Source organism: Rhinopithecus bieti, unplaced genomic scaffold (assembly GCF_001698545.2).
Source record: "Rhinopithecus bieti isolate Rb0 unplaced genomic scaffold, ASM169854v2 scaffold_27022, whole genome shotgun sequence".
NCBI classification, from domain to species: Eukaryota; Metazoa; Chordata; class Mammalia; order Primates; family Cercopithecidae; genus Rhinopithecus; species Rhinopithecus bieti.
In genome coordinates, this window is record NW_016812251.1 from 887,014 (window position 1) to 912,164 (window position 25,151).

A 25,151-nucleotide genomic window follows, 5' to 3' on the forward strand; every position below is an offset into this window, starting at 1 on the left:
AGATTTTGCAAACACCATAATTTTCAAAATCCTAAATGTTAATCAGTGTTACCGAAGTTGCCCTCTCTTCTTTCATTTACCTGGTGCACTTTGGACTGATCTGAATTCTGCAACATTCCTTTTCTATGGTGTCCATAATCACCACGTGTTCCCTCCTCTCCTGTCATCTGGATCCCAGTGCATACTCTTTCTTTACAGTGGAGCCCCTTGGATGTGCCCTACTTCTTCCCCTGCCTGCTGGCCCTGGGATCCTCTGGCAGAGGCTTCTGGGAGACAGGTGTGTCTCTATGTCAATGTACCTATGCACCCACTTCCCCTGAGCAGGAGTTGTCCTGAAATGAAGACCAAGTTTGACCACTGAAGCTGCTGTGTCCCAGCAAGTCCCACCCCCAACCAGCTCCTTCACGCCCTAATTTCATGCACCTCTCACAGATCTTCTTCATGCTGCTGCCCTCCATCCCCTTTTCTATTCCGTTATCTCACCCTCCTGCACAGCTCCTCCACCTCGTTTTCTGATTCGTTTCTTTCTAAGCTCTCTGATTTAATATTCCTTCTGGTATTCTCTCTGGCACATTTTCCCTCATGCTTCTCCATTCTATACTATAACTTGTATCTGTGGGCTCTTAACAGTGACCACTCAAATCATCCCCTTTTGCTCCTTCCCCAAGTCTTATCACCCAGTGGCCAAAGGGCACTCCCTCCTTCCTTTCTCCCATTCTTCCCACCCTAGAAGCTGTGCATTCTGAAGGCTGCCTCTCCTAGTTGCATGGACTTGTGACTGCCCTGCACACTGCACCATGATAGACCTGGACACTTTGTGTTATATTTTCAGGCTTTGGGTGGACTTGTGGCTGGGAGTGGTTTTATATCACCTACAGGCCTCTGTACTAGTTCTCTCCTTCATTCTTCCCTATAGATCATCTCCCTTTCTCTCTGCTTGCCTCAAAGCCCTGAGTGGAGTGGGCTGGAAGGAAGCATGAGTTTTCCTGTACTTGGATTTGGTATTCTTTCTCTTTTTAGTTAAAGTTATTTTTAACTCACTGCCCTCAAGGTATGCCAAGGGTGTGATTTTTGTGTCTTTTCCTTTCTCCCTTTTTTGATCTATATCATTTGGGAAGGAAATATTGGGATGTGAGCATCTGGCTGCCACCATTATCTTCAGCTACTTGGAAGCCCCCATTTTCTCCTTTTAACTGATAATAGCGATGCCATAGTTTCAATATGCATTTCATATTGAAATGTGATCCTGAATGTGTTGGGAGGTGGTGCCTAGTGGGAGGTGTTTGGGTCATTGCAGGTGGATCCCTCAGGAATGGCTTTGTGTCCTTTTAGCTGTAGTGAGTGAATTCTCTTCTGATGAGATGGTATTAGTTCTCACGAGAAGGGATTAGTTCCCAAAAGAGTGGGTTGTTATAAAGTGAGGTTCCTCCTCCTGTTTGGTCCCTCTCTTCACATGGGTCTGCTTCTCCTCTGACCTTCTCCATCGTGTTGTGATGTAGCACGAAAGCCCTCACCAGAGACCACAGCCATACTCTTGAACTTCTCAGCCTGCAGAACTATGAGCTAAATAAACCTCTTTTCTTTATAAATTACTCAGTCTCAGGTATTTTTAAAAGAGCAACATGAAATGGCCTAAGAAAAGGTACCATAAACAGGAATTTTCAACAAATTAGATACTTTATCTAATACCAGTAAAACTAGCCGACATTTATTGAGGCCTCTCTGTGCCCCAGGCATGTCCTGCATGCTTTATCTGTATTAACTCATTTAGTTATCACAATCATTTTACCTCTGCTATTTACATTTTACAGATAAATTAAGTAACTTGCCAACACACACTTATTCTCTTCTATAATCTTCACAAAGTCTCTGGGTAGGCATTATTAGCTTCATTGTATAGAACGGAAGCAGAGGCTCAGACAGGCTGGGTAACTTGCCCAAGGTCACAGAGCTAACAATGAGGAAGAGGCAAGATTTGAATCTGGTTCTGAAGGTATTCTTCTCCCTGGTGAAGGAAGAAGGAAGCAACATCTGTCCTGTCTCCTGAGTGTGCAGGGGCTGTGGCTCCCTGGGTTGGCTGGGACTCAGGCCACCTTCTTACCTGCCTCTGTGGTGGTCACCATCATCTGTACCTTCATTAGGGGAGAATGGCTCTGCAATCAGCAAAATTCACCATTATGGGAGATGTTACAATCAAATACCCTGGGCTCTAACACACACATACATACACACACACACACGCACATGCACACACACAAATAAATATGTTATATATACACACACACATTATTAAAAACAAAAAATCTAATGCCTGCTGCCCATATTACAGCGTCTCAAGAACATTACAAGTATCAGGAATGGAACTTGCACACACACATACATACCGACACACTCATACATCCACACCCACACACCCACACACAATAAAAGGATAGAAGAGAGAATCTGTAGATTAGAGAGGCTTAAAGGACTTAATTAAAAATGGGCCAGGCTAAACCCTAATGCCTAGGGATGCACACTTGGGTAATAAAATTATAAAGAAATGCAAGGAAATGATTTCTCTAAAAGTCAGGAGAGGAAGGGAGGGAGCAAAGATTGGGACACAGCCTGTGGAGGGGCTTCTGGGACTAGCAGAGTTCTAGTTCTTTCCCTTATAATAGCTCATTAAGCTATACACATGTTCCGTCGAAGGTTTTGGAAAGAGGGCTGTGAGGAGACAGAATGAGATATGAATTCAAGAGGCACAGAAGGCAAACTTCAAACTAAGAGAGAGCCAGGGCTGTCACATGCACTGTTGGTTCCTTAGCGCACCTCTCCATCTCCTGTGGGCTGCTGCACTTAGGGCCATCCCGGCAGCCAGGTGCACATGGCTCCAGGTGGATGCAGGGGAGCGTTCTGGGTGGTTTGCTGTGGTCCTGTGGGGTCTAGTGTGGTTGTCTTCGGTGCTATCAAGGGGCTATGGACTGCCTCAGAGTTGTACTTCAGGCTTCTCCTGACAAAGCTACACAAAGTTATAACAGCATGTCCTGAAAATTTCACTTCAGTTCTTGGTAGCTGCACTTTTTCTTGGGATACCATAATATGGGCAGCAATTGCTGGATTTCTTGTTTTTAACAGTTCTTTTGTTTGGAAGCAGACATTTTTCACTCAGTTAAAATCTGAAATAACACATTATTTCTTACAACTGCATATGAATTCCCAATTATTTCAATATAAATTTCAATTAAACTATAGAGAGAAATGAAAAGTTAAATTGCCAGGCAACTTGCTGAACAACTGGAAGGAAAATGTTTAATCCTTGCAAAAGCTTAACCATGTTAAAAGAAAATACGTTGACCCAGAGTCATACTTAAAAGATGCCAGACCTTTATTAAAAGTCATCAGAGACAGCAGATCTTACAGTCAACTGATGAAAAGCTAAACAGATCCAAATCTATATTTTGGGATAAAATAGATTATAAAGAGAAAGAAACTGAAAGAAGAGAAATCCAAGTATTCTGAATGAGATGAACTAACCATGACATGACGAGAAGGATAAAGTCACCAGAACATAGATGGAAATCCATTCCGTCTCTCATGGTTTTTCCAAATAGAGGATCTGACCAAGAGCATTTCTCACATGCTTTCCACCAAAGGGTCCACCTTCATCTGAAAGGAGATCTTTATGTTCGCTTCTACTCAATGTCCAACCTTGACACTGGCTTTTCTTTTCTTTTTTTTTGAAATAGGGTCTCTGTCATCCAGGCCTGAGTGCAGTGGTGTATGATTCTGTTCTCATGCTGCTTATAAAGACATACCTGAGACTGGGTAATTTATAAAGGAAAGAGGCTTAATGGACTCACAGTTCCACATGGCTGGGGAAGCCTCACAATCATGGCAGAAGATGAAGGAAGAGCAAAGGGATGTCTTACATGGCGGCAGGCATGAGAGAGTGGGAGCCAAGTGAAAAGAGAAACCCCTTATAAAATCATCAGATCTCGGGAGACTTGTTCACTACTAAGAGAACAGTATGGGGGAAACCGCCCCCATGATTCAATTATCTTCCACTGGGTCTCTCCCACAACACATGGGAATTATGGGAGCTACAATTTAAGGTGAGATTTGGGTGGAGACGCAGCCAAACCATATCAAGTGGTGAGATCATGGCTCACTGCAACCTCCTGGGCACAAAGCGATCCTCTCACCTCATCTTCCAAGTAGCTGGGACTACCGGTGTGCACTACAACACCCGGTTAATTTTTGGTTTTTTGTACAGACCAGGTTTCACCATGTTGACCAGGCTGGTCTTAAACTCCTGGGCTCAAGCGATCTGCCCGCCTTGGCCTCCCAAAGTGCTGGGATTACAGGTGTGAGCCCCCGCGCCCAGCTGGCTTTGTTTCTTTATCCACCAATTTAGGATCCTTGCTGCTACTGGATCTAAAGAGACAGATCATGAGACTTGGACCTCCTTTTCTTTCTGCCCCACCAGAAAGAACGTATGAACCACCCCAGGATCCTTCCTACTAAGAGGAAGCATCCCGGCCTTCCACATCCTTTGATAGCAATGAGAAATGTCTATCTACTAAAAGGTTTTCCTGATTTTCCTCTCCCATAGGCTAGGTCTTCCCCCACCCTCCCCACATCCTGAAATTATTGAGCTAACATCAGGGTTGATTTCATCTTCAAACGAACCTATCACTAAACATCCAGAACCATAGCAAGAACTTTGAGACCTTTTTATCTCCCTTTAAAAGCAATTTGGACTTCACTCTCATTATCTGTTTAGGAAACTGCTCTTCCTTAAGTTATTATTCTTTGTCCACTTGGAAGCTTTATGGAATTGTAATTTCAGGAGACTGACTTGTAAATAGTTTCTTTAAATACTTAAAAGCTAGCTTTAAACATTAAAATATGACCTAGGTCAGCATTTCCCCAAATTGTCTTCCTTGGAACATAAGTCCCTTCAGAGAAAAGTGCTTCTTATTACCAGGAACACAGCCAGCAGACGTCATCTGCAGCACCTTGATGCCACTCTCTGCCTCCCCACTTTCTCCTGCTGCTTCCCTTTAAGTACCCTCAGAGGTCAGAGATCTGAGTACACTCCCTTTAAGTACACTCCCACTCAGAGATCTCGTAGTTCACTCCGTCAAGCACAGAGGAGGAGACACAGAGTTGACCAACTTGAGAGTTGGGCTCTAGTGGCTGAGCTGAGGTCACCCTGGCCAGCTCCTGACCTACAGCTTACTGGTAGCTCCCTGCATACTGCAGAGCTAAATCTTCCAACTCGGTGAATGAAACGAAACAAAAAACAAATCAAAACAAAAACAAAAAATCTACATTGGAAGAATATATGTCTCGCCATAAAGTACAGCTTTTACTCTGGCTAAATCACCTTGGCATCCAACAATGTAGAAGTGGGGAAAAAAGTCCTGTCGTGTTTTGAGGGATGGTCTGGAATCATAATTCCAGCAAGATGACCTCATAATCTATGTAATTCTTGAAAGCCATAGCAGCAGTTCAGTTTAGAATAATAGAAACACTGAAATTAACTCATCTTCAACTTACATGTGCACATACACCCATGTCTCCTTTATCAGTTTGTGCCTAGATGTTCTGGAACACTCATTTGTATATATTAATGTCCTGGTATTTTGTTACTCTTAAACTAATTATAAGGGAAACTGGCCAGATGGAGGCTCTGGTCATTTGGATAGAGAACATACCCGTGTGATTACTTGTTACTTTTGGTGAACGTCCCAGCTGGAATGTTGTTATCCCTCCCAGAGAGGTTAAACATTCCAGCCCAACCACACTGCTGTGTTTGGCTACTTGAGGTTTCCACCTGGACGACTTGATCTTCGGGAATCTTGATCCTGGTTTCGTTCTCACTCCCCTGGGGATATGCTATGCCAATCTCTCATGTATTTACCGCGTCCAGCTGCCTGGAGTCCATCTGAGCCTCCCAGCAGTGTTTCACTAGGGATCCCCAGGGCAAGGCAGTCCTGTGCTAGACAAGGGAGAGAATGTCAATCTCTTTCACACCCTAAAAAAAAAGAGAAAAACTTCCCAGGGGAGGGAAGAAAAAGCACAGTTCAACTCATCATTACTAAAAGAGACCATGTGTTGAGAGCTGACTGCAAGCCAGGTCATCTACCAGGAGTTTAATCCTGTAATCATTCCCACATTAGAGATAGGGATCATAAAGGTCAGAGAAATGAAGCAATCTGAGCAAGGCTGTGCATCCAGAAAGTGATGGCACTGACCTCACTCACCAATGCCTGGATCTAACATCTGTGCTCCTTCCCGTCCAGACAAGCTGTCCCTTAACAATCAGCTAACACCTGAACAGGCATGGTCTCCAGCCAGGTGAAGGCCCTGCCGTGAGCAGTAAGGTGGGTTGATGATAAAGCAAGGCGAGTGTATTCTTTTCCTATTTGCTGTTGTAACAAATTACCATAGGACTTAGTGGCTTAAAGCAACACAAATGTATTATCTTGCAGTTCTGAAGGTCAGAAGTCTGAAATGGATTTCGCTGGGCTGAAATCAAGGAGTTGGCAGGGCTGTGTTCCTTTACAGAAGCTTTAGGGGAAAAATTGTTTCCTTGCCTTTCCAGCTGCTAGAGCTGTATTTCTTGCACTTCTTAGTTTGTGGCCCCTTCCTTCATCTGTAAAGCCAGCAGTTCAGCCTCATCAAATCTCTTTCTGACTCAACTCTTCTGCCTGCCCCTTCTACCTAGAAGGAGTCTTGTGGTTACACTGGATTCACCTGGATAATCCAGCATAATCTTTCCATCACAAGGGTCTTCATTAGGACTTTAATTCCATCTGCAACATTAATTCCCCTTTGCTAGGGATATGGCTTGGCTGTGTTCCCATCCAAATCTCATTTTGAATTCCCATGTGTTGTGGGAGGGACCCAGTGGGAGGTAATTGAATCATGGGGGTGGGTCTTTCCCATGCTGTTCTCATGATAGTGAAGAAGTCTCACGAGATCTGATGGTTATTATAAGCGGGAGTTTCCCTGCACAAGCTCTCTTTGCCTGCCACCATCCATATAAAATGTGACTTGCTCCTCCTTGCCTTCTGCCATGATTGTGAGGCCTCCCCAACTATGTGAAACTGTAAGTCATTAAACCTCTTTCTTTTGTAAATTGCCCAGTCTTGGGTATGTCTTTATCAGCAGTGTGAAATGGACTAATACACCATGTAACTTAACATGTTCACAGGTTCTGGGGAATAGGCTGTGGACATCTTTGGGGGGCCATTATTCTGTCTACCATAGCGAGTATCAATAAGACTTGGTTCTCCTTGCCATCTCAGGTCCCCACTCCCCAGTTAGGCATATGTACAGACTCTTGGCTCTCACCCTGCTAGACAACCTTGTGACTGTCTAGAAGTACAGACTCTGGCACCATCCCAGGAGGTGGGGAGTGGCAGCTGCAGCTGCATGCCACAAGGACCCCAGATTCTCAGCAAGGATTCTGGGCTTTCGTGATTCCAAAGAAAGAGCCAGCAACACCAAAGAGGACAGTTCCACCAAAAGATCTTAAAAAATGTGAGGGTCAGGCAATTACCCATTAATCAAAAAGCCTTAACACAACTCCAGGGCCAGAGCCAAGGGCAAGGATGGTCCTTCTGCAAAGATCACTCTGGCTGAAATTTGCCTTATTTTTCCACCAAAGATTGACTTTGATGCTTAATTGAATCTGATTCCACTGGGATAAAAATCTTAACTGGAGAGGAGTTTGGGGGCATTTACTCTGTTTTATGTATCACCAGTGGGAAGTTTGAAGAGGCAGATTTGGGTTACATATCAAGGACTTTTGAAGAGCAAGAGCTGTTCTGGGTTGAAGAGGCTGCCTCATGAAGAAGTCAGCTCTAAGCCTCCACTCACGTTCAGGAATGGGGAAGAACGTGGTCCAAACAGGGAGCTCCAGAAAGGATTCTGGACTCAGAACCCAAACTGGAGGGAAATAACACCCGAGGAATCTCCTCCATCGTCCAGAAGAGGTGCTGGCACTTTCATGTGTACTTCTTCTCAATCCCCATGATCTCAATAAGGGTGATGGTATCAGAGCCATTTTATGGATGAGGAAACTGAGGTGATGCATGCAGTCTTGCCCCAAGTGATACACCTCATCCAGCACAGAGCTAGGAGGACAGCGTGGGTCTTTTTCTATCCCACACACCTCTCTGGTTAGGAGTGAAGCCTGGAGGAAGTTGGCTCTCCTTTGTGGGTTACTGATTTTATGACAGCACTGAGGGGGAAGGCTTATTTTGTATATGGAGGCAGCTTTATACAACATGATCACCTTTTGTTCTCTCTACCTTCCTCTTATCCTCACTTTATATGTGAGGAGAAGGAGAGTCACAGAGTTCAAATAACAATGCTGAAGATCACAGAGCTGCTCAGTGGCAGACACAGAATTCAGAGTCTGACTTGAGGCTCCATGTCTGGGGCTCTCTCTGCTGCTCCTTCATGGATGCTGCTTCTGGAAGCCCCTCCCGAGGAACCAGATGGTGGCTCCCAGAGCAGAGAGGCCATACCAGGTTCAAAATCCATCCTTAGTCTGACTTTTTTTTTTTTTTTTTAGACAGAGTTTCGCTCTGTTGCCCAGATTGGAGTGCAGTGGCACGATCTCCGCTCACTGCAAGCTCCGCCTCCCGGGTTCATGCCATTCTCCTGCCTCAGCCTCCCGAGTAGTTGGGACTACAGGCGCCCGTCACCATGCTAGGCTAATTTGTTGTATATTTTAAGTAGAGACGGGGTTTCACCATGTTAGCCAGGATGGTCTCGATCTCCTGACCACGTGATCCGCCCACCTCGGCCTCCCAAAGTGCTGGGATTACAGGCATGAGCCACCGCGCCCGGCCTAGTTTGAGTTTTTGAGGGTTAAAAACACTTTGTAGAAATTTCCAGTAGCATTATTAGTATATTTTGGTCACATTTGAGATAAACCATCTTTCAGAATCTCATTGAGGAAGAAGTAAACTGAAGAGCTCCACAGGGCCTTATAGATGCAGTTGCAGTGTGCGGGGTCCCTGGCTCTTGCCTGCCAGTCAAAGATGGACAAAAGGTGTTCCTGACCTTTATCTCATGGGCCAAAATATTTTATTAACTGGAGTAACAACCGTTTTACACATTAGCATTTTACTTTTCATTTTTATGAATCAAATGGAATACTGAGTCTCTTAAAAAATTAGGACACAATTCAGAATATGACATCAGGATTAATTCAGTGGAGCATGTAAATGCACTCATCTTTAGGGTGAAGTCTGGGTCCCAGTGATGACTAATTCTACACAAGCTCTTAAAGGCTGAAAGGAAAATGTTCTTTGCAACCTTTGGGAACTATAGAAAAATTAACAGAAGAATTCTGGATGGGGCTCAGACAGAAGACTGGCTTGTCAAGTCTTCCCACCAGTCAATAAATCAAAATCATATGCTAAATGCTTTATTGCATGCAGAGCATGCAGTTGGGAACTGTGCAGAATTATGAAGAATGGGAAAATACAGATTTGTGCTCAAGGAGCTTTTGAATTAAAAGGGAAGGTAGAGGCAATTTTTACATAGAATACATCTCAACACATTCGAACAAAACAAACATTTACAAGAGATTATAACTGAAGCCACAACTGCAGCCTAAAACAGACTTGGCTAATAACAGACTTAGCTCATAAAAGACTCTCAATAAATGTTAGGTGAATGAATGAATAAGTGAAAAACAATGTATAGGTTAATTTACATATTGGCATAATTTGCATTAGTAATTTCCAAATATTTGTACTGAAATAGTTTTGATTGATGAATGGTTGATACAGATGAATTTCTGAGGTGCTGGTTTCTTTTCTTTTCTTTTTTTTTTGAGGCGGAGTTTTGCTCTTGTTGCCCAGGCTGGAGTGTAATGGCACGATCTCGGCTCACTGCAGCATCCGTCTCCCGGGTTCCAGCAATTCTCCTGCCTCAGCCTCCTGAGTAACTGGGATTACAGGCACCCATCACTACGGCCAGCTAATTTTTGTATTTTTAGTAGAGACAGGGTTTCACCATGTTGGTCAGGCTGGTCTCAAACTCCTGGCTCAGGTGATCCACTTACCTTGGCCCGGCAAAGTGCTGGGATTACAGGCATGAACAATGGCGCCTGGCCAAGATGCTGGTTTTTAAGGTTAGCTTGTGAGCTCAGCCCTTTTAGTGGTTTTTCATGGTCTCTTATGCCTGTTTTCTAAAAACAGAAAGTGCTATCAAGAGGAAGCAATAATGCTCTGGTTATAGCTTCCTGGTCCTAACAGCAAATATCTCATAACTTCTAAAAATTAAAGCATAAATTTTCAAATAGAATAAAATTTAAAACAGCAAAACCTAACAACATTAAGAGGTGGACTCAATAGTCCTTAAAGAACAAATGATTAAAGAAGGTGGACATCTAGTGAGAAGTGTGTAGTTTAATTTTTATTCTCCAGGGGTTAATAGATGCCACTTGCCTCATGCTCAGAGTTGACTATGAAACTTTTATCAACTAAATGTTGGAAGAAGAGTGATATCCAGCTTTGGTACCTGCTAAAAGGTAGGATATGTGACTGTCCATTGCCCTGGTTACTATTCATCTGTGTGCTGGTCGAACACTCCTTTAAGATGGTCAACTGCTGTTGACTGAGATATTCCTAACTCTTAACCAGTTTCCAGACCCCTACCAGGCATTCATTTAGTGTGGGGGTCAGCAAAACACAGTCTCTAAGCCAAATATGGCCTGCCACCTGCTTTTGTAAATAAAGTTTTATTGGAATCAGTCACTGCTTTTGCATTAACAGGAGAGTTGAGTAGTTGTGACACTGTCCATGGGACCTGCAAAGCCTAAAATATTTCCTATCTGGCTGTAAATCTTCAGTTTTCCTGCTACTGCTTCCCCCCACAGAGATTGGAACAACAGAGTGCACCACGTCCTCCACCACTACTGACTTCCCCTTCCCCCCAGAATGGGAATAGGGATTCCCCGTCTTCCTTTGTCCATATAACCCAAGCTTAGCAATATGGTGTTTGTGGGTAAAACGTCATGTCATTACTCTCACTATCCCATGTGTTCTGATTTCATGGTTTATATCAACAGACAGAGACTGATGAAGTGATGAAGAGGCAGTGCTCTGGCCATCTCAAAACAAAGGTGCTCCTACGTGGAGGGAACAGCTATCCTCTTTTTTTTTGTCTGGTATAAACTGTATATCCCCGATTCAGTAGACAGAGAGAGAAACGGTTTCCTTCTCACCTCAGTCCTCAAAATCACGCAGACCACACTCTCCAAAGCAATACAATCAGGTATTAACAGCACAAATGCAACCAGTTAGGCATGTAAATATCAATAGATGCCTCAAGTAGTTTGGGTTAAGAAGTGAATCCAACTTATACATCATGGGTATAGAGTTTCAGTTTTGGAAGATGAAGAAAGTTCTAAGGATGGGTGCTGGTGATGGTTGTACAATAATGTGAATGTGCTTAATGCCACTGAACTGTACATTTAAAATGGTTAAAATGGTAAATTTTACATTATATATATTTTACCATAGAGTTTAAAAAAGTTCTTATTAGGGGAAGCTGGGTGAAGAGTATACGGGAACTGCATTCTCTCTGCAACTCTTCTGTAAATTTAACATTACTTGAAAATAAAAAGTTTTAAAAAATGTGCATATTTCCATTTACTTGAAAAAGCGTATCTGAAAGTATGGTCCTTAAGATCCTTTCAGGGGATCTTTGAGATTAAACCTATTTCCATATAACCCTAAGATGTTATTTGCCTTTTTTTCTCTCACTCCTGAGTATAAAGAGCATGACAAGTTTATTGATGTGGTTTCAGATTTCCCACTGCAGCTAACCTTTAAGAAACTACCAGTTTTCTAGTTTGGTATCATATCAAAGGAGAAGATTCACAATGATCTGAAAAGGCCACTAAACTACATCTCTATTTTCCAACTACATATTTATGTAAAACCAGATTTTCTTCATATACTTTAGCCAAATGATCTATCACAACAGATTGGAGAAGTAGATACGAGAATCCAGCTGTCTTCTATTAGGCCAGACATTAAAAGATACAGTATTTGCACACTGTAAAATGATGCTGCTCTTCTCAAAATGTTTTTGCTCTGGGAAATAGTTACTTTCAAAAAACTGTTACTGTATTATATAGTGAGTTTATTGTTGTTATCTCAAAGCAAATTAATACATCATTCTCAAATTTCAGTTTAAAATGTGAATACTGTAAATATTAATGAATAAATTCGTATGAACAAAAGCTCTCTCGGGTCTTCAGTTTTTAAGAGGAGAAAAGGGTCCTGAGGTGAAAACATTTGAGAACCGCTGAGAAAACTGCAAAAACAAAAGTGTCACATATTGAATTTATGCAATTTAAATACTCTTATTTCTTAAAAAAAAAAAAAGGAAACCAAGCTAGAAGTCACAAAACAGAAGTATGTGAATTCAAGAAAGAAAAACACACATAAGAACCTGAGAGCTGGTCTCCAAGATATTTTTGAAAATAAGCACATTTAATAAAAAAGCAATAAAGCCCAAATAAGAGAATACATCAGATGATGCTGAAATTATAAGTGAATTTGATATGTAATTCTATACTACTACATTTGAAATTCTCCATGAAAAAGATACATTAAAAATTACCAAATTGATTTAAGATGAACAAGAAAACATGACAGACTCACAGTCATAGAAGAATTGTTAAAAGTTAGCAGTCATTTCTTCCAAAAATATTCTAGTGCCAGATGTTCTTTACTGGTGAGTTTTTATAGAAATATGAAGGAATAGATCATTATATAAGCTTTTCCAGAGCACATAAAAATTGGAACACTAACCTAACCTCCACCTCAGAGAGGTAGCATAAAATGAAAACAATAGGCCAATCTCACTTTGGAATACAGATTTTAGAAATGCCAAATAAGGTCCTAGCAAACTGAATTCAACAGAACATTAAAAAAACCATTGAGCAAGATGAAACAGGGTATAATCCAGGAATGCAAGGATAATATAGAACACTCTAGGGCTGGGCGCGGTGGCTCACGTCTGTAATCCCAGCACTTTGGGAGGCCGAAGCAGGCAGATCACAGGTCAGGAGTTTGAGACCATCCTGCCGAACATGGTGAAACCTTGTCTCTACTAAAAATACAAAAAAATTAGCCGGGCATGGTGGCGGGCATCTGTAGGCCCAGCTACTCGGGAGGCTGAGGCAGGAGAATGGCGTGAATCCAGGAGGCGGAGCTTGCAGTGAGCCAAGTTCGCGCCACTGTACTCCAGCCTGGGTGACAGAGCGAGACTCCACCTCAAAAAAAAAAAAAAAAAAAAAAAAAAAAAAAAAAGAAACCCTTAAAGAAAAAAATAATGTATAGGTAAGGTGCCAAAATGTATTTTAAAAACTCATCGGTAAAAAAAAAAAAAAAAAAAAAAAAAAAAAAAAAAAATTACAAATTGGAAATCAGACAATTGTTACCCCAATGATGAGCATGTAATCATATATTCAATTAAAATATTTATTGAGCATACACCCATTTTCCTTGCTAGTAAAAATTAGGGGCATTCACATTTAAATCAGAGATAGGTTAAGGATGTCTGCTATTCAGAGTGATTCCTCTTAGAAAGGAGGAGGCAATATTATAATCATTTCATTAGAAAATGATGAGAATCAACTCAAAATACTCAGAATTTATAAAAGCTCAACAAAGTTACCAGATAGAGATGAATATAAAAAAATCCATAACTTTTCTGTATATTGAGAAGAATTTTGGAGATAAAAAGGAACAGATTCCATTCTCATTGTCATCATCATCATCATCATCATCATCATACCACAGCAAAATATGATTAAATACCTATGATGAATCTTTACAAAAAATGCAGAGAATCCATATGGAAAATCAAATTTCACTGGCAGATATAAGCTATTTGAATAAATGGTAATAAATGCTATGTTCTTAGACTGAATGGTCTTGTTGTTGTTTTGAGATGGAGTCTTGCTCTGTTGTCCAGGCTAGAGTGCAGTGGTATGATCTTGGCTCACTGCAACCTTGCCTCCTGGGTTCAAGTGATTCTCATGCCTCAACCTCCTGAGTAGCTGGGACTATGGGTACCTCCCACCATGCCCAGCTAATTTTTTGTATATTTAGTACAGACGGGGTTTCACCTGTTGGCCAGGCTGGTCTCGAACTCCTGACCTCAAGTGGGTCACTCGACTTGGCCTCCCAAAGTGCTGGGATTACAGGCGTAAGCCACTGAGCCTGGCCAGACTGAACATTTTAACCACGTCTACTCCTCCCAAACCAATTTATAGATCTAATACACTCTGGGTATGATTCAGGTTCAAATTCAAGGATCACATTCCTTAAGACATTGACCACCTAACTCAAATAGCAGCCTGCTCTTCCAGCGAGCACTCGTTCTCCTCTTCCCGTTTTATTTTTTATAGCATATCTCATCATCTGAAATTACCTTTTTGTTCTTTTGTCTCCAATCTCCCCAACCAGAATTTTATAAATGCCATCAGGGCTGGTGTGCCCTTTTCTCTAAGTATTCCCAGTACCCAGAACTCCACCTGGCACACAGTAAGGACTTAGTACATGTTTATTGTATGAATTTAACACAATCACATGAAAACACCTATAGGATTTTTTTTTCCTTATATGTTACAAAATGGTTTCAAAAACTCACCTGGAATAATGCTAGATTGTCTAAAAATTGTCATTGAAAAGAAGCAAGGCTGGGTGCGATGGCTCACACCTGTAATCCCAGCACTTTGAGAGGTCAAGGCAGGCAGATTACTGTAGTCCAGGAGTTCGAGGCCAGCCTGGCCAATATGGTGAAACCTTGTCTCTACAAAAAATACAAAAATTAGCCAGGCATGGTGGTGCGAGCCTGTAGTCCCAGCTACTTGGGAGGCTGAGGTGGGAGGATCTCTTGAGCCCACGGGGGTTGAGGCTGCAGTGAGCCGTGATTGCGCCACTGCACTCCAGCCTGGGCAAAGCGTGAGACCCTGTCTCAAGAAAAAAAAAGAAAAAAGAAAGAAAGAAAGTAGCAAAAGAGGGAAGAATTGCCATGCCAGATACTAAAACACATTTTAAAGCTAAGATAATAAAAATACTCTATGTGGTACAGAAATTATTTAACAGACAAGTGGAATACTATAAATAGTAAGTATGCGACTTAGCATATTCTACACATTCAAATGTTAAATAAATGAACCATTCAACAAATTGGTTTAGAAAATTGGCTAAACATTAGGAAGAAATCTACCTTCTCATTTTATACTATACCCCAAGGTAAATGTTAAAAATGTTGAGAAAAAAAGCCAGATATAAAACAGTATATGCTGTATTATTCCGTTTATATAAGGTTTTTCTAAAAACAGACAAAAACTAATGTATGGTGTGAACAGTCACAGAAGTGGTTCTTTCTGCGGTGGGAAGGTTAGTGACTGAGGGGGGACACTGGAAGGGGCTTCTGGAAGCTGATCAAGTTCCATTTCTTCATCTCAGTACTAGTGACGTGACTGTGTTCACTTCGTGAAAATTCATCAAGCTATACTTACAATTTTGAATAGAGAACTTTTCCTGTGTATTTATACTAAGCATTTCAATAAAAAGCTTATCCAACAGATAAGTAAGTGCTAAGCCAGCCAATGGCTCTGGTCAGACAGGTGTCTCTTTTTCATTCGTGCTTTGAGAAGAGGGGATAAAGTTATGTGATGAAAGTTTTAACTTACTTAATTGTAATGAATTCAGCAAGTCCATAAGGACCTTGGGTTGAACCATGTCTTCATCCTTTCCAGGAGAGGTCTAATATCACAGGGGCTCCAAGGGTCCCCATGCTGAATGGTACTGAGAGCCCATGCCCATGACCCTCATGTGCTGACAGCAGAAATTTCATTGTTCTCTGAGGCAAGCTGAACATTTTAAAGACCAACACATCAGAGAATAGGAAGTCAGTATTCATATTAAAAGTAGAATGTCTAATAGCCCAATCCTCAGACTTGCCTAGGTCTGAAATACAAGCGTTGATCAACTTCTGTTTGCCCCCATAAACATCTTGGTACCACCTCAAGTCAATGAGCTGAGTTAGGGGACAGCATATTTACTGGATACAATTTAAACAGTGCTTAATCTTAGTTCACTATCAGTTAGCTATAAAGGCACGTGCCATGTAAAACTTTTTTTTTTTTAAGACAAAGTTTTGCTCTTTCGCCCAGGCTGGAGTGAAGTGGCACCATCTTGGCTCACTGCAACCTCCACCCCCTGGGTTCAATCGATTCTCCTGCCTCAGCCTCCCGAGTAGCTGGGATTATAAGCTCGTCACCACGCTTGGCTAATTGTTGTATTTTTAGTGGAGACAGGATTTCCCCATGTTGGCCAGGCTGGTCTGGAACGTCTGACCTCAGGTGACCCACCTGCCTTGGCCTCCCAAAGTGCTGGGATTACAGGCATGAGCCACCATGCCCAGTGTGCCATATAAAATTTTGATACTGATTGTTGGCTTGATAAGTCTAGAAAAAAACTGTCTTTTGCTTTGGAAAGTTATTTATTGTCTAGACAAAGTCTCAAAGCACAATTATGTGGATCTCTAACCATATAATCCTGGACTAATTTGTATAATAGTAACAACAATTAAAATGCCATAGTAGGGTCGGGAGCAGTGGCTCATGCCTGTAATCCCAGCACTTTGGGAGGCTGAGGCAGGAGATCACTTGAGGTCAGGGTTTCAAGACCACCCTAGCCCACATGGTGAAACTGTCTCTACTAAAATACAAAAATTAACTGGGCTTGATGGCACATGACTGTAATCCCAGCTACCTGGGAGGCTGCAGCAGGAGAATTGCTTGAACTTGGGAGGAAGAGGTTGCAGTGAGCCGAGACTGCGGCACTGCACTCCAGCCTGAGCAACAGAGTGAGATTCCATCTCAAAAAAAAAAAACAAACACACACACACACACACACACACACACACTAGTAATGACAACTGATGTTTATTGAGTATTTTGTGCCAGTCATTGTGCCAGATTCTTTACCAGTTTTATCTTATTTAACCTTCCCAACAACCCTATGAGATAAATATTATTATCAATTCATCTTACAGGTAAAGAAAATGACATATGGAGAGGTCAAGTAACTGACTGAAGGTCACAGGGCCAGGAAGTTGTGTTGCTGACAGTAGAACTCTTAACTTGCACAATTCTGCTCATATTGAAATATTTGAGTCAATACTTTGAGTCCTTCGGCCAGCAAAACTGATAACTCAAATTTTTCTTAAAATTCCAAGTGAGTCCCAGCCATGCACAATTTTGTAAGTTGAGAGGCTAGCAATGATGTGGTGTATTTATTTAGAAGAAATCTTAATGCAGCTGATGAAATCCTTTCTCTCTGATCAACAAATTTTTACCCTACCAATAGAAATGATCTTACAGGTTAATGTTGGTCTTCTTGCAGCAATTCTAAAAACTCGGCAAATATGTCATTTGCTAGGGATAATTAAAAATCAAGGAATTCAACTTAAAGAATTCATGTAGGACAGGATCTATGCTGCTTGCTGAGAACCTGCTGTTTGGATTAGGACCTTTGCATGGGAGAAGCCTTAGACAATCATTTAGCTTTGGTGTTCCCAGAACTTACCAACAAGACAGGAAAGGCTGGACTAGTACTGCTTTAGAGACAAGGGAAGGGATTTAGCCTCTCTCAAATGCAACCACTCCCCTCTTTTTAAAGAGGACTGATTACCTAAATTTCCAACTCCCAAAATTACTTATCCGTGTTTTCTACTCTCATTTGCTCCAGATCATCTCAAGTTTCCAAGCACAGTTTATCATTCCATGATGTAGCAATACTGTGGTGTGTATTATGTTCTTCTATCATAAGGTACTCAACCTACAGTCACTGATTACAAACATATACAAAAACTCTAGTTTTCTAAGACGGTCAAATTTACTGTTTGGAATCACAGAGCCCACTGACATAGCAGTATCCTTGTTACTAGTCACTTCTCCTCCCTCAGACTCTTCCTATAGGCCAGGCCTTTTTACAGCAGCCTATCCCCCTCCTCCTCTATGACTGCCCCAAACTGTCTGTAGAGCAGAGACAGGACCCTGTCACAACTCTCTTCCAGCCAAGCATCTTCAGAATGAATACAAAGGATGTGGTTCAGGATGAAACAGGTCTAGCCGTATCCTGTATTTGCAGTCTCAAACGTCCAGGTGACCCTCACTTATTTCATAAGGCACTAAGTCCAGAACATGCCTCACATTCTTCCTTCTCGGTACCTTAGCTCGTGCTGCTTCTTCAGATGGAAATGCTCTTTCCCCTATTTCTTCTGAGAAAAGCCTACCCATCAACCAAAACAAGGGTCGGCAAACTACAGCATGAGGGCTAAATTCGGCAGCTCGCTTTTTCGGTATATTCTATTTTATTGGAGCATAGGCATACCCATTCATTCACATATTGTCTCTGCTGCTTTCTCACTACGCAGCTGAGTAGCTGTAACACAGACCAAATGGCCTGCAAAGCCCAATATATTTACTATATGGTTTTTCCAAAAAAAGGTTGCCAACCCCTGCTCTACAAGCCCAGTTTAAATACCACCTCCCCAGATGTCTCCTCTGATTATCCTATTAGAGTTAATTTCTCCATCCTTTGCACTTCCATAGCACTCGGTCTCTTTTCAAAGTCATCAAAGGATTCTCAAATGGATAGTAAATGCCTTTCAGGGAAGGGGCTATGTATCATTCAACTCTTTCCCTTCATAATATATTAGACACAGTAGGTGCTTACAGATATCCATTGAAATGTTTAATTATCTTGCAGGAATATCAAGTCAGACAAAGAGCAATGTTTTCTTTAATCAAAGAAAGCAAATCAGTCCTGATTCACACTAAACACTAGATAATAAAGGGAAAAATAAATATTGATCAATGAGACAAATTCTGCCCCCAAAGCATAACAAATATAGGCGTGACTATAAGGCCACAAAGGAAGTTACAGGGTGGGGCTATGTGAAAGCATATTTTCCAAGGAAGAACATGAATATTGACTCAGAATACAGACAGAAGGGGTGAGTATTTCCCTTGCTGACATTTACATGGTTTCTAATTCAGAGAATAGTGTCTGGCTTGGGAACAGAATAGGGTAGAGTTAGGAGATGCCAAAAGTTATTCTTAAAGCTGTTGATGCTAAAACAGCCAGAGTAAAGCTAATAAAGGCGGTTCGTGACGAGAGGGAGAAAGGCGGCTTATCTTCAAAGCCCACCCCTTCAGTGACTTATCTGCAAGAATTAAAGGTTTAGAAGAAGAGCAGAATGTGCCTAGAGTTCTGTTTAATAAAAGAAGGGGAAAGGGTGCTCAACTTCTCCCATGGGAAGGTAAGGCCTGAAGAGAGAAGAGGGCAATCTTAGAAGGCAGGTTTCACATTTCCGAAGCTCTGATGCTCATGAGGAAGGAAGAGAGGCTCCCAATGAGAGCAGTAACCATGCAGAAGCAAAGGGTGGGTCGTCCCCAGCTGTTGGTTAAGAAATCTTCAAGATTACTGTTTTTCTCAGGAGTCACTTCTCTTTCATTAAGTCAACTATATTTACTAAATGTTGTTTAAACTTTAGCTATCTCTTCTTGGGGCTTAACTTTTATGAACTCCCTAATGTGGCAGCTAAGTGATCTAACATATCACAAGACTTTGATTCAAAGAGGGAAGGCTTAAATGCACTTCCAAGTGGGTTAGGGAATAGACGGATCTAGGGACAGTGTTATCCCCACTGGACTTGCAGATAATGGATTCTCAGCTATTACCCTAATCCAGGTAGGAGACCTGGGAGTGATTAACAGCCCTGCTGAAGATGTTGTCCTTAGGCTCTGCTGCCTAGAGTGGGCTAGGACACAGTGTTACTCTTCATGCAAGGATAGAAGTGTCAAATCACTTCCATAAAAATTCAAGACTCAGCCAGCTCAACAGCTGTTTCCTGCATTTGAGCAAAGTATCCCATTAAGTGTAGGAAAACAGGTGTGGGCATTTTGCATATTTCTGAGACAGACCATACAATTAAAAGCAAAAACAAACCACAGCTTAACTATTCTCCCACAAAATGAAAGGCAAATCCATGTACAAACAGGCAAACTCAATCTTACGTTTCCAGGGTAGCTAGGTGCTAACTATCAATATAAAGCAGAAAATGTGAAACAATGAACAGAAGGGGGTGGGGCAGAGTTGATTTCCTTTCGTTCCAGTATATCTGAAAGCTTTTCAAGGCAAAGTGACTCTGAAAGTGAAAAGAAAGCCCCTGTAAACAGATGTAAGGACATCAGAGCTGTCCTAAATCAAAGGGAGGTGCGCTGTCAGACACAAGGTGGAAAGTATGTAATCCAAAAGTAAGTCCAGGAGTGCTAAAACAAACAATAGCATCTTTCCAAATCACAGCAAGAGGGCACAGTCTCTTTGGCATGGAATCTTTGTTTTGTGAATATTTGGTTTTGGACAAGAGTCATAAAAGCTTGTGGTGAAGAAAAGGCAAGAACTGAGTCCAAATAAAAAACAAATACTCAATGATCACTTTCCTCATCTACCAGCACTGAGGAGGAACATTCAGCCAAGAGTCAGGCTATCACTTTGAGTTGTTTGTGACTTAACCATCTCCTGGGCTGCCATGACCTGCAGCCGGGAACAAAGCCCAGCTCAGCATCTTGTCCTGATGCCTGAGAGCAGACCACTGGTGCCTATCATATCACCTGCTTAAATACTCTTTCAAAAACACACTTGAAGTGTTGGCGAGAATGTGGAGACATTGAAACGCTGGTGGGAAGACAAAATGAGGCAGCTGCTGTAGAAAGCAGTTTGGCAGTTTCTCAAAAAGTTAAATATAGAGTTACTGTATGACCCAGCAATTCCACTCCTGGGTATATACCCAAAAGAATTGGACGCAATGACTCAAACAGGTAGTTGTATGCCAATGTTCATAGCAGCATTATTCACAATAACCAAAAGAGGGAAACAGCCCAGGTGCCCATCAACAGATGAATGGATAAACAAAATGTGGCATATACATAAAAATGAAATGAAATTCTGGTACATACTACCGCAGGGATGAATCTTGAAAACATTATGCTAAGTGACATAAGCCAGACACAAAAGGACAAATATTGCATGATTCCACTTGCATGAGGTTCCTAGAATAGGTCACTGCATGAGGCAGAGAGTCGAAGTTACCACAGGCTTGGAGGAGGGATAAGAGGGGGGCTATTGTTTATTGAGTACAGCTTTTGGGATGAGAAAATATTCTGAGGCTGGGTGCAGTGGCTCACACCTGTAATCCCAGCACTTTGGAAGGCCGAGGCGGGCAGATCACGAGGTCAAGGGATCAAGACCATCCTGGCCAACATGGTAAAACCCCATCTGTACTAAAAATACAAAAAAAATTAGCTGGGCATGGTGGCACGTGCCTGTAGTCTCATCTACTTGGGAGGCTGAGAAAGGAGAATCACTTGAAGCCAGGAGGCAGAGGTTGCAGTGAGCCGAGATCATGCCACCACACTCCAGCCTGGGTGGCAGAGCGAGGCTCCATCTCAAAAAAAAAATTCCGAAAATGGATCGTGGTGATAGCAGTGAGTGTACTTAGGGCCACTGAATTATATAACATCATTAAAATGGTAACTGTTATGTTTATATATATTTTACCACAATAAAAAAAGAAAAAAACACACACTTGATGTTTTATTTCTTGAAAATGTTCTACTCTTTTTAAGAGCTGGATACTCTTTTAAAAGCTAGTTCCAGAAGAAGTCTGCTGAGGCAAGATGATGCAAGTCTATTGATTAGTATCTATGGAGATTTAGCCCAAGGATTCCCAAAGGGAGCATGGGTCACATGATTGTAATCAAGTTTGAGGTAGCAGTGGGGACAGGGATGGAACAGTGAGGAGGGTGCAAGACAGCTGCAAGGAATTTAGTGGAACATGTCTTTCTTCCAGTGGTTGGGGAGGGAGAAGACACAAATATCACCCCAACCCACCATATTTTTCTTGCAAATGGCCATAGTCATAAACATGCAGTGAAGGTCGTAAGTGAGGCCTGTGCCCGGGTTCAAGTCCCGACTCCACCACTCACAAATTGTTTACCACAGGCAGGTCCCTCTACTATAAAACGCAGACGATGACATTAGTTCCCACCTTGTGTGAGTGCTGTGAGGACTAGAAGAAGGAGGTGGTGGACCCAGGATTCCAACTGTCTAGTGAGTAGCAATATGACTCCAGTACCATGAGTGAGGTCTCATGATCAAGAGGGGCTAAGATGTCTGAGCACAGAGTCCCAACACTGGCTGCACACCATGCATGGGCCTCAGGAGAGCTAGCACGACCTTTATTTCTGCATCCACACCACTCAGCAGTTCCTGGCTCATGGTGTGTACTCCAGAGAAGAATGTCTAAGGCTGGCCTGTTTGTCTTCAAGGAGCGCACGGTCTCACTGGGAAGAGCATAGACATATAAACAGATAAACTACAGTAAAATATACTTAAGTGCCAAGCTGGAAAGATGATCAGAGTTCTACGAGAATCTAAAGAAAAATTGACTTTCTTTGCTTTTCTTTTTTTTCTGTCTTTTATTCTTCTGCCATGTATTAAGAAAGCAAGAAAGGACTCCAAACGCCACAGGGCCGGCTATAAAAAGGCATTTTAAGATGGTACTTCTGTTACTGGGGCTGCCTCACAGCCATTCAGAGATAAGCAATCTAGGGGCCCACTACCAAGAATTGAGTGAAATCTGGAAAGTAAACCAAAGCAGGGGGATTGGACTGGAAGCTAAGGATTCAGAGTGAGCTGACGAACGTGAACCTAATGGTACATAAAACGGTCATTCCAAGAAAACCTTAGATATTTATTGTTATTTTAAAAACATCATTCTGAAATAAGTGACCTATAAAACTTCAGCACTGAAAGGGATCTTAGTGATCAAACAGGCCAGGGTTTCTTACTTCAGCACTATTGAGGTTTGGAGCTGAATTATTCTTCATTGTGGGAGCTGTCCTGTGCACTGTGGAAGGGTTAACAGCATCCCTGGCCTCTATCCACAGATGCCAGCAGCACCCACCTCCCCGATTCTCTGCCTTCACTGTAACAATCAATATGCCTCCAGCCATTGCCAAATGTATGGGGAGTGGGTGCAAAATAGCCCCCAGTTGACACCTACTGACATAGGGAAAAGGCCTTCTATCTAGAAAGGACATTGGAATCACCTTTAAAGTTTAAAAAAAATCCTGAAGTCCAGGCTGTCAGGCTGTGCCCCTGACCAATTAAACATGCAGGTGGGACTCAGGCATCATAATAGTTCAAACATGCCTCACATAGCATGCCTCCCATGACTGCAATGTGCAGCCAGGGTGAGAAGCACTGATCCAGGGAGATATGGGAACTAACAGTGTTGACATGCTGGGTATTATACCTACATTTTCTCATTTAAAGTTAATAGTTCTATGAAAGTGTAATTGTTTTCCTATTTTCCCTATGGGGAAACCGAATCTCAGAAAGGTTAAGGAACTTGTCCAAGAGCATCCCAGTTGGAAACAACAGCTCTGCAAAGACCAATTTCAATGGGCAGAGCTGGACTGTAAATGGAAGACAAGGCCAAGAACTGGAGACTAGATAAGAGCAAGAGCAAGAGAAATGCCACTTAGATCACTGGATGCGGCCTGGGGCTGGGTGAGTAAGGTGGGGAGGCATAAACATATCATCACACATTTATACTCCTAGAGAAATCATTCTCTGATTAGAATGAGGTCAGCACAGGAGACGTGCAGAAGAAGCATGTCTACTTTTCTTTCTCTTTTTGCTCTTCTGGGAAGAGGCAACTATTCCAACAGTCAGTTGGATGCAAAAGCCGTAAGAACACACAACTGTAGCAGTTAAATCAGGTAGGCTTTTGATGTCTAAGAAGAAAGGTATAAATCAGGTAGGCTTTTGATGTCTAAGAAGAAAGGTATATAGCTGGGCATGGTGGTGGGCTCTTACAGTCCCAAACACTCGAGAGGCTGAGGCAGGAGAATGGTGTGAACCTGGGAGGCAGAGCCGAGATCTTGCCACTGCACTCCAGCCTGGGCGACAGAGCAAGACTCCGTGAACAACCTGCTCCTGAATGACTACTAGGTAAATAACGAAATGAAGGCAGAAACAAAGATGTTCTCTGAAGCCAATGAGAACAAAGACACAATGTACCAGAATTCCTGGGACACATTTAAAGCAGTATGTAGAGGGAAACTTACAGTACTAAATGCCCACAAGAGAAAGCAGGAAAGATCTAAAATCGACACCCTAACATCACAATCAAAAGAACTAGAGAAGCAAAGCAAACACATTCAAAAGCTAGTAGAAGGCAAGAAATAACTAAGATCAAAGCAGAACTGAAGGAGACAAGACACAAAAAAACCCTTCAAAAAATCAATGAATCCAGGAGCTGGTTTTTTGAAAAGACTGACAAAATTGATAGACCACTAGCAAGACTAATAAAGAAGAGAGTGAAGAATCAAACAGACACAATAAAAAAATGATAAAGGGGATGATATCACCACCGATCCCACAGAAATACATCTACCATCAGAGAATACTATAACTACCATCAGAGAATACTATAACTACCATCAGAGAATACTATAAACACCTCTCTGCAAATAAACTAGAAAATCTAGAAGAAATGGATAAATTCCTGGACACATACACCTTCCCAAGACTAAACCAGGAGGAAGTTGAATCCCTGAATAGACCAATAACAGGCTCGAAATTGAGGCAATAATTAACAGCCTACCAACCAAAAAAAGTCCAGGACCAGACGGATTCACAGCCGAATTCTACCAGTGGTACAAAGAGGGGCTGGCACCATTCCTTCTGAAATTATTCCAATCAATAGAAAAAGAGGGAATCCTCCCTAACTCATTTTATGAGACCAGCATCATCCGGATAGCAGAGACACAACAAAAAAAGAGAATTTTAGACCAATATCCCTGATGAACGTCGATGCAAAAATCCTCAATAAAATACTGGCAAACCGGATTCAGCAGCACATCAAAAAGCTTATCCACCATGATCAAGTGGGCTTCATCCCTGGGATGCAAGGCTGGTTCAACATTCGCAAATCAATAAACGTAATCCAGCATATAAACAGAACCAAAC

At 42.0% G+C, this 25,151-nt stretch overlaps 1 protein-coding gene across 2 annotated transcripts in view; it reads right to left on the minus strand.

Moving 5' to 3' along the window:
* The window catches only part of THSD4 (thrombospondin type 1 domain containing 4), a 386,571-nt gene that overhangs the window by 89,665 nt on the left and 271,755 nt on the right, over positions 1-25,151 (minus strand). The window lies entirely within an intron of this gene.